Below are 11,125 nucleotides of genomic sequence, written 5' to 3'. Positions count from 1 at the left end.
CCTAGTCTTAGTGGCTGGACAGAGCCAGCGCCACCCAGAGCTTCTGGTTTCGACATCGCTTCTATTACCAGCAACGCCTGCACAATAGATAAGGCGCTGCTTGGTGATGGAACCAAACATCGCAGGAGCAGATTCCAGTGGAGAGGGGACACACCATCTGCAGATGCCCTAATATAACACAATTACAGGAAACTAAAGCAGTAGAAATCCCCATAAAGTGACTCCATTATGGAAATTATAACCTCAGTGAATTATTCTATGGGAGTAGTGACACTTTACGGAAATTAGCTCGCACTGGATGTTGCAACATGAAAATTGCACATTTGCCATTTTATTATCCAACACATAATGCCCAGATTGTGCTCCAGGAAACACACACCGTAAATTAAGTGGGTTCTTCTCACTACAGTAATGCCCAATATATGGATGCTAAATATGGTTTGGGTGCACTACAAGGCTCAGAAGAGAGTGGATATTTGACTTTGGGAGAGCGGATATTGCTGGATCGGTTTATGGAAGCCATGTTGCTTTTCAAGAGCTTTTGAGCCACAAATATTGTGGAAACCTTTTGGTTTTCCTCTGACAGATGATGGACCTTAGTGGTGTCTTGTGTTTCCGTGAGATGAGTAGAAGTTTTATTGGTATAATTTTCACCTATATAACATTGTTGGCTTTTTATTCCATGTGTGGGAAGCAGAATGAACAAACCATTGAGCACCATGATGCACTGGTTCATGCTATGAGGCTTTCGAATAGACTGTGAACTGTCATTGTCTTGGAGAATAATTCAATATTTTTAAAAAGCTTGTATTTTTTTGGACAGCTTGAGTAGAAATGTTCAAAAGTATAAAATTTTAGGATATTTTATTCAAAATTATTAATTGGTTTTATTTTTAGCAGATGACTGTACCAGGAGATCAGAGGGACAGCTGACCTCTTCAATTTTAAAATCTGATGATCTTGAGATCTCACAGGATACAACTGAAGTGATTGCTGTTACTCCAGATATACCATCATCCCTTCACAGCAAAGATCTGTCATCTGATCCTATGAAACAGGTCCCATCTTTTGGTTCATTACCAACTACAAAGGAAAATCAAAATCACAATAGAAGCAGTAAAAAATTAATTGATTCTAAAGGAAAGCAGCCATTTTCATATTCAGAATATGGAAATAGTTTTCTTGAAAAGACTTTTCTTAATCGTGAAAAAATTCACATAAGAGAGAATAGATTTTCCTGTTCAGAATGTGGGAAATGTTTTACTCAGAATTCACATCTTGTTACACATGAGAGAACTCACACAGCAGAGAAGCCATATTCATGTTCAGAATGTGGGAAATGTTTTAGCCAGAAATCATATTTGGTTAGGCACCAAAGAACTCACACAGGGGAGAAGCCTTTTTCCTGTTCAGAATGTGGGAAATGTTTTACACGGAAATTACATTTTGTTAACCACCATAGAACTCACACAGGGGAGACGCCTTTTTCATGTTCAGAATGTGGGAAATGTTTTATAAAAAAATGTAATCTTGATATACATCTAAAAATTCACACAGGGGAGAAGCCTTTTTCATGTTCAGAATGTTGGAAATGTTTTATCCAGAAATCAGATTGGGATAGGCACCAAAGAACTCACACAGGGGGGAAGCCTTTTTTATGTTCAGAATGTGGGAAATGTTTTGCACGTAAATCACTGCTTGTTACTCACCAGAGGACTCACACAGGGGAGAAGCCTTTTTCCTGTTCAGAATGTTGGACATGTTTTATCCGGAAATCAGATTTGGTTAGACACCAGAGAACTCACACAGGTGAGAAGCCATTTTCCTGTTCAGAATGTGGGAAATGTTTTATCCAGAAATCAGATTTGGTTAGGCACCAGAGAACTCACACAGGTGAGAAGCCTTTTTCCTGTTCAGAATGTGGGAAATGTTTTACAAAGAAATCAGATTTGGTTAATCATCACCATAGAACTCACACAGGGGAGAAACCTTTTTCATGTTCTTAATGTGGGAAATGTTTTCTACTGAAATCAACTCTTAATAAACATCAGGGAAGTCATACGGGGAGCTTTTTTCATGTTCAAAATGTTGGAAATATACAAAACCAAAACTGATAAGTTCAATAGCAGAGCAAAAACTTATCTTTGGCAAGCAGGAATCAGACTGGTCTCCAAGAATCCAGCAGAGAAGTCACCAGCGACTCAGAAGGGGCGTCGGCTGCCTTATATCCAGTCAGAAGTTCCCGTTACCCAGTCACCATCCACCTGATCAGGTGTTTGGTAATCAGCCTCACTACCTTCCTTCACCAGAAGAGGAAGATCCTCGGACACAAAAGATGAATGAACAGATGAGCTCACAACAGAAATCATCAGGTATGTATATAAAAAGTATCTAAATCTGTCCCAAAGTATAGTTTAGAAAAATCCTTTACATATATATATAATTGTAAGTGGAAAGTCCATATGGAAGAAGTATAACAATTATATATATTGCACTATAGGAACAGAAAAGCGCAAATAGGGTCTTATCCGATGATAATATTAAAAAGTATAAAAAATCCACTCACCTGCTGTAGGAGAGATAAAGCACATAGAATTGGTAGCTGCTGCATGTCCAAGGGTCAAACAAGTGACCGCCAATATATCAAATCCTATGGAACTTATTTTTGGACTTTCATGCACTGCTTGACATAATACACGATTGCTGTTATAGTAGAAGATCAATATTTTATGCCCAGCGCGTTTCGAAGTATGAGCTACTTCCTCAGGGGATGACAGACATTAGATGTCTCAAGCAAATAATAAAGAGGAGCAGCATCCAATCCGAGTGAAAAAGTGCTTACAAAAATTTTTTCTTCTGCCATTGTAAAAACATACGTTTCGACCACAATAAGGTCTTTTTCAAGTATACTTAACTGGGAAACAGAGACCTGCGAAACCCATAAAGGCGACAGGTTTCTGCTAATAGCCAAGAATAATTATCTTTCACAATTGGTGCAGAATCCAACCAGAGGAGCAGCACTTTTACACCTAATATTATCTAACAGACCTGACAGAATAACAAATCTGCAGGTTGTTGGCCATCTAGGAAATAGCGACCACAATATTGTACAGTGTCACTTGTGTTTCGCTAGGGGGACATGTCAGGGAGTCACAAAAACACTGAACTTTAGGAAGGCAAAGTTTGACCAGCTTAGAGATGCCCTTAATCTGGGTGACTGGCACAATGTCCTCAGAAATAAGAATACAGAAAATAAGTGGGTAATGTGTAAGAACATCCTAAATAGGCGCTGTAAGCGGTTTATACCTTGTGGGAATAAAAGGACAAGAAACAGGAAAAACCCAATGTGGCTAAACAAAGAAGTAAGAGGGGCAATTAACAGTAAAAAGAAAGCATTTACACTACTAAAGCAGGATGGCACCGCTGAAGCTCTAAAAAACCATAAGGAGAAAAATATCTAAAAAAATAATTGAAACTTCCAAAAAGGAAACAGAGAAGCACATTGCTAAGGAGAGTAAAACTAATCCCAAACTGTTCTTCAGCTATATCAATAGTAAAAGAATCAAAAGTGAAAGTGTAGGCCCATTAAAAAATTGTGAGGAAAGAATGGTTGTAGATGACGAGGAAAAAGGCAATAATAATAATAAATTTTATTTTTATAGCGCCGACATATTCCGCAGCACTTTACATTTCAGAGGGGATTCGTACAGACAATAGACATTACAGCATAACAATAATCATACAGTAGATTATAACAAATACCAAGAGGAAAGAGGGCCCTGCTCGCAAGCTTACAGTCTATGAGGAAAGAGGTAGACACGAAAGGTGGGTGGTAACAGTTGCCCTGATTGTATGGACCAGCCATAATGTTAAGTGTGTGACAGTACAGACACAGAGGGCTAATGGATGCATAAAGCATGTGGGAACATGATGCGGGAAATCTGGTTATGGTAAAACTTTTGGCTGTGCCACACAGGGATAGATTAGTTTAATGTGTTGAGGCGAAAGACCAGTCTGAATAAATGCGTTTTTAGGGCACGCTTAAAATTGTGGGGATTGGGGACTAATCGTATTGACCTGGGAAGTGCATTCCAAAGAATTGGCGCGGCACGTGTAAAGTCTTGGAGACGGGAGTGGGAGGTTCTGACTATTGAGGATGCTAACCTCAGGTCATCAGCAGAACGGAGGGCGCGGGTAGGGTGGTATACTGAAACAAGGGAGGAGATGTAGGGTGGTGCTGAGCCATGGAGGGCTTTGTGAGTGAGGGTAATAAGTTTATACTGAATTCTGGAGTGGATGGGTAGCCAGTGTAATGACTGGCACAAGGTAGAGGCATCGGTGTAACGATTGGTGAGGAATATGATCCTGGCTGCAGCATTCAAGACAGATTGGAGAGGGGAGAGTTTGGTAAGAGGGAGACCGATTAGAAGAGAGTTACAATAGTCGAGACGAGAATGAATAAGAGAAACAGTAAGAGTTTTTGCAGAGTCAAAAGTAAGAAAAGGTCGAATTCTAGAAATGTTTTTGAGGTGCAGATGACAAGAGCGAACCAGCTATCGAATGTGGGGGGTAAAGGAAAGCTCGGAATCAAGTATGACCCCAAGACAGCGGGCCTGTTGCTGGGGAGTAATAGTGGAACCACACACAGAAATAGCAATGTCGGGTATAGGTACATTAGTAGAGGGAGGAAACACCGGGAGTTCAGTCTCTGAAATGTAAAGTGCTGCGGAATATGTCGGCGCTATAAAAATAAAATTTATTATTATTATTATTATTTGACAGGTTCAGTTTCAGATATAGTGAGGACACGGTGTTTTCTAGAAAGGTTGGCGTGATGTCAGGAGAATAAGCGTATAATTGGGTGTCATCAGCATAGAGATGGTACTGGAAACCAAATCTACTGATTGTTTGACCAATAGGGGCAGTGTACAAGGAGAAGAGGAGGGGGCCTAGAACCGATCCTTGGGGGACCCCAACAGTAAGGGGGAGGTGAGAGGAGGAGTAACCGGCAAAAGATACAGTAAAGGAGCGGTCGGAGAGATAGGAGGAGAACCAGGAGAGAACGGTGTCCTTGAGGCCAATGGAACGGAGCATAGTGAGGAGGAGCTGATGATCCACAGTGTCGAATGCTGCAGAGAAATCCAAGAGAATTAGCATGGAGTAATGACCATTTGATTTAGCTGTTAGCAGATCATTAGAGACTTTAGTGAGGGCAGTTTCAGTGGAGTGTAAAGAGCGGAAACCGGATTGGAGTGGGTCGAGAACAGAGTTTTCTGAGAGATAGCGGATAAGACGGGAGTGGACCAGGCGTTCCAGGAGTTTAGAGATGAAGGGAAGATTAGAGACAGGTCTATATTTAGCGGCACAGTTTTGGTCGAGGGATGGTTTTTTAAGTAGTGGATGTATGATGGCATGCTTAAATGAGGAGGGAAAAATACCAAAAGAGAGAGAGAGGTTAAATATTTTAGTCAGGTGAGGGGTCACAGCAGGGGAAAGGGACTGGAGGAGATGTGACAGAAATGGGTCACTGGTGCAAGTAGTTGGGCGAGAAGATGCAAGGAGCCTGCTTACTTCTTCTTCTGTGACTCGTTCAAAATCAGAGAGTGAGCTAGATGCAGTGGTGGAGGGAGGACAGTGCATGGTATGAGGGGATTGGGAGATAATTTCCTGTCGAATCTGGTCAATTTTTTCTTTGAAGTAATTGGCCAGATCGTCAGCTCGGAACTCCGTGGTTGGGGCCTGTACTCTTGGATTGAGTAGAGAATGAAAAGTGTCAAAGAGACGTTTCGGGTTATTGGACAGTGAGGTGATGAGGGTGTTGAAATAGGTTTGTTTGGAGAGGTGAAGGGCAGTGTTGTATGTTCTAAGCATAAACTTAAAATGGATGAAATCTTCGTGTAGATTGGATTTTCTCCACAGACGTTCGGCGTACCTGGAGCACCGCTGCAGGAAACGTGTTTGCAGGGTGTGCCAGGGTTGTCGCCGTCTGCGTTGTGGTGTTCTATTTATAGGGGGTGCAAATTCATCCAGGGCACTTTGAAGTGTTTCATTGTAATGCTTCAATGCAGAATCAGGACATGAGAGGGAGGAGATAGGGGCCAATGAAGACTGCAAGTTCTTCATAAGTTTCTGGGTGTTAATGGCCTGTATGTTTCTATAAGTCTGGACAGTGGGGGTGACCTGAGCAGCCTGGCAGTTCTTTATAGAGAATGAAAGAAGATTGTGGTCAGAGAGCGGGAGAGGGGAGTTTGCAAAATCATCCACAGCACAAAGCCGAGAGAAGACCAAGTCGAGGGAGTTTCCGTCTTCATGCGTTGGAGAATTAGTAAGCTGCGAAAGGCCAAACGAGGAGGTTAGAGATAAAAGGTGAGTAGCAGATGGTGAGAGGGGAAGAGCAATGGGGATGTTGAAATCTCCCATGATGAGGGTAGGGATGTCACAGGAGAGAAAATGTGGAAGCCAAGTGGCAAAATGATCCAGGAACTGATGGGAGGGTCCGGGAGGACGATACACCACCGCCACTCGCATGGAGAAGGGGGTGTAGAGTCTGACGGCATGGACCTCAAAAGAAGGGAAGACAAGTGAGGGTACTTGAGGGATAACCTGAAAGGTACATTTTGGTGATAGGAGCAGACCAACGCCTCCACCAGCTCTACTGTCTGATCTTGGGGTATGAGAGAACTGTAGCCCCCCGTATGAAAGAGCAGCAGCAGCGGTAGTGTCTGATTGCTGGATCCAGGTTTCAGTAAGAGCCAGGAGGTTAAGAGAATTAGAAAGGAAGAAGTCATGGATGAAGGAGAGTTTGTTACACACTGAGCGAGAATTCCAAAGTGCACAATTAAGAGAGACAGATGGCAGGCAGGGAATATTAATAAGATTAGAGGGGTTTCTAAGTGTAGCAGTCGGGGGGCTTGACTTTCTATAAAATGGGGGACCAGGGTTGGGAGCAATGTCTCCTGCGACTAGGAGAAGGAGGATAGAAAGAGTGAGCAGATGGTTAAGTGATTTGTGAGAGCGTCTCTGATGTTGAATGGAGGGACTGACTGGATCTGTGCAATTTAACAACGTGAAAAGAGCGTGAGTGCTATACATAGGAGAGGAAAGGAGCGAGGGGCCGATATGGATGGAGTGTAGAGAGTTAATGCCAGGGCGGTGGATGTGTGTGAATGCAGTGGCCAGGATTAAAATTACACAAATGCATATGGTATATATTTGTTGCACTCCTAATGTACAGGGAGTAGATGTATATAAATGTCTTACCTGTCTACTGCCCTGTCTAACTGCCATGTTATAACTGCCAGTAGTACTTTGATACATGTACTTCGATTACATGTGCATAAATGCCACCCCTGCATAAATGCTCCCCCTAGCTAGGTCTGAATATATAGGAGTTAAGGCTAAGTTTTTTTGTTGGCTCTCTCTCTTCTCGTTAATCAATCACACTAAATTGAGACACCAGGACCCAATAAAATGTTGTGGTCAAATAAACACATGTCCAGCACTACATGGATCATAAAGCACTTTGAAAAGTTTCTTGACCTCACAACATAAGGGGACAAGCAGAGTAAGTTGAAAAAACTATATACCAGATATAAGCTTGCAGAGTTGAAAACACAGAGATAGCATTCAGGATTAACTGCTTGCTGACATTGAATGGAGACACAGGAGTGGATTCAGAGCAGAGATTGGAAAAGCTGGTTACCAGATATAAGCTTGCAGAGTTGAAAACACAGAGATAGCATTCAGGATTAACTGCTTGCTGACATTGAATGGAGACACAGGAGTGGATTCAGAGCAGAGATTGGAAAAGCTGGTTACTAGATATAAGCTTGCAGAGTTGAAAACACAGAGATAGCATTCAGGATTAACTGCTTGCTGACATTGAATGGAGACACAGGAGTGGATTCAGAGCAGAGATTGGAAAAGCTGGTTACCTGTATGAAGAGAATAGAGATGCGTGTCACATTCATCCATGTTATAACTGCCAGTAGTACTTTGATACATGTATTAAAAGGTAATATATTAAACACCTTCTCCACGGTATTCACGGTGGAAAATGAAATGCTAGGTGAAATGCAGAGAGACAAAGAAAACCCTATATTAAATGTTACCAATCTAACCCAAGAAGAGGTGCGAAACCAGCTAAATAAGATTACAATAGTTAAATCTCTGGGTCCAGATGGCATACACCCACGAGTACTAAGAGAACTAAGTAATGTAATACATAAACCATTATTTCTTATATTTAAGGACTCTATAGCGACGGGGTCTGTTCCACAGGACTGGCGCATAGCAAATGTGGTACCAATATTCAAAAAGGGCTCTAAAAGTGCCTCTTGACCTACACTCATTCTCTGAATCCCTCCTCCCTCTCACAGATATAAGTTCCTTACACAATGCGGATGATGCTGCTGCTCTATATAACACCACAATAGCTGTAGCTTTGGAATCTGCTGCCCCACTTACACATACCAAAGCTCGCAAAATCAACAGACAGCCCTGGCACACCAGCCTGACCAAAGAACTGAGGCGAGCTTCCAGGGCTGCTGAGCGCAGATGGAAAAGATCCCACTACAATGAGCACTTCATCGCATTCAAACAGTCCCTCACTACTTTCAAGACCACACTCGCCACAGCTAAACAAACCTACTTCTCATCTCTCATATCCTCCCTGTCTCACAACCCTAAACAAACAGTTATTCAACACCTTCAATTCTCTCCTCCGTCCCCCAGCACCTCCTCCCTCCCCACTCATCTCAGCTGAAGACTTTGCCTCATTTTTCAAGCAGAAGATTGATAACATCAGAGACAGTTTTGGTCAACAACCCCCAGAGCCCTTCCTCCCGACTTCCCAGCCCTCCACCTCCAAAACCAACTTCTCCACCATTACAGAAGATCGACTCTCCACTCTACTCTCAAGATCACATCTCACCACCTGTGCACTTGACCCAATCCCATCCCACTTCATCCCAAACCTCACCACAGTCTTCATCCCAACCCTAACCCATCTCTTCAACCTATCACTAACAACTGGTGTTTTCCCCTCAAGCTTTAAACATGCCTCCATCACACCTATCCTCAAAAAGCCCTCTCTTGACCCATCCTCTGTATCCAGCTATCGCCCTAAATCCCTTCTCCCCTTTGCCTCCAAGCTACTGGAACAACACGTCTACCTTGAACTGTCCTCCCATCTCTCTTCTTGCTCCCTCTTCGACCGCTTACAATCTGGCTTCCGGTCACACCACTCCACTGAAACTGCCCTTACTAAGGTCACCAATGACCTCTTAACCGCCAAGAGCAAGCGACACTACTCTGTCCTCCTCCTCCTGGACCTGTCGGCTGCCTTTGACACAGTGGACCATTCCCTATTATTACAGACCCTCTCATCCCTTGGCATCACAGACTTGGCCCTATCCTGGATCTCATCATACCTAACAGACCGGACATTCAGCGTCTCCCACTCACACACCACCTCCTCACCTCGCCCACTATCTGTCGGAGTCCCACAAGGTTCAGTCCTAGGACCCCTGCTCTTCTCCATTTACACCTTTGGCCTGGAACAGCTCATAGAATCTCATGGCTTTCAGTATCACCTCTATGCTGATGACACACAGATCTACATCTCTGGACTAGATATCACCTCCCTACTAACCAGAATCCCTCAATGTCTGACTGCTATTTCATCCTTCTTCTCCGCTAGATTTTTGAAACTTAACATGGACAAAACAGAATTCATAATCTTTCCCCATCTCACGTGACCCCCCCAACGAACCTATCCATTACAGTAAATGGCTGCCCACTCTCCCCAGTCCCACAAGCTCGCTGCCTCGGGGAAATCCTTGACGCTGATCTCTCCTTCAAACCACATATCCAAGCCCTTTCCACTTCCTGCCGACTTCAACTCAAAAATATTTCACAAATCCGTTCATTCCTCAACCAAAAATCTGCAAAAACCCTAGTCCATGCCATCATCATCTCTCTCATCTCTTGCCTTGACTACTGCAACCTCCTGCTCTGTGGCCTCCCCTCGAACACTCTCGCACCCCTCCAATCTATTCTAAACTCTGCTGCCCGACTAATCCACCTGTCCCCCCGCTATTCCCCAGCTTCTCCCCTCTGTCAATCCCTTCACTGGCTCCCCATTGCCCAGAGACTCCAGTACAAAACCCTAACCATGACATACAAAGCCATCCACAACCTGTCTCCTCCATACATCTGTGACCTCGTCTCCCGGTACTTTCCTGCATGCAACCTTCGATCCTCACAAGATCTCCTTCTCTACTCCCCTCTTATCTCCTCTTCCCACAATCGCATACAAGATTTCTCTCGCGCATCACCCCTACTCTGGAACTCTCTACCACAACATATCAGACTCTCACCTACCATCGAAGCCTTCAAAAAGAGCCTGAAGACCCACCACTTCCGACAAGCCTACAACCTGCAGTAACCACCGATCGACCAAACCGCTGCATGACCAGCTCTACCCTCGCCTACTGTATTCTCACCCATCCCTTGTAGATTGTGAGCCTTCGCGGGCAGGGTCCTCTCTCCTCCTGTACCAGTTATGATTTGTATTGTTTAACATTATTGTACTTGTTTTTATTATGTATACCCCTCCTTACATGTAAAGCGCCATGGAATAAATGGCGCTATATCAATAAATAATAATAATAATAATAAAAGTGAACCTGTAAATTATAGGCCAGTAAGTCTAACCTCAATTGTTGGTAAAATATTTGAAGGGTTTCTGAGGGATGTTATTCTGGATCATCTCCATGAGAATAACTGTGTAACGCCATATCAGCAAGGGTTTATGAGGAACTGCTCCTTTCAAACCAATCTAATCAGTTTTTATGAAGAGGTAAGCTATAAACTGGGCCAAGGTGAGTCATTGGATGTGGCGTATCTTGATTTTTTCAAAGCGTTTGATCCCGTGCCACACAAGAGGTTGGTACACAAAATGAGAATGCTGGGTCTGGGGGAAAATGTGTGTAAATGGGTAAGTAACTGGCTGAGTGATAGAAAGCAGAGGGTGGTTATAAATGGTATATTCTCTAACTGGGTCGCTGTGACCAGTGGGGTACCGCAGGGGTCGGTCTTGGGACCTCTTCTCTTCAACATATTT

This window comes from Dendrobates tinctorius, unplaced genomic scaffold, assembly GCF_039654945.1.
Source record: "Dendrobates tinctorius isolate UK_male_01 unplaced genomic scaffold, ASM3965494v1 ptg000404l, whole genome shotgun sequence".
In the NCBI taxonomy this organism is placed as follows: Eukaryota; Metazoa; Chordata; class Amphibia; order Anura; family Dendrobatidae; genus Dendrobates; species Dendrobates tinctorius.
This window is presented reverse-complemented; position numbering follows the sequence as displayed.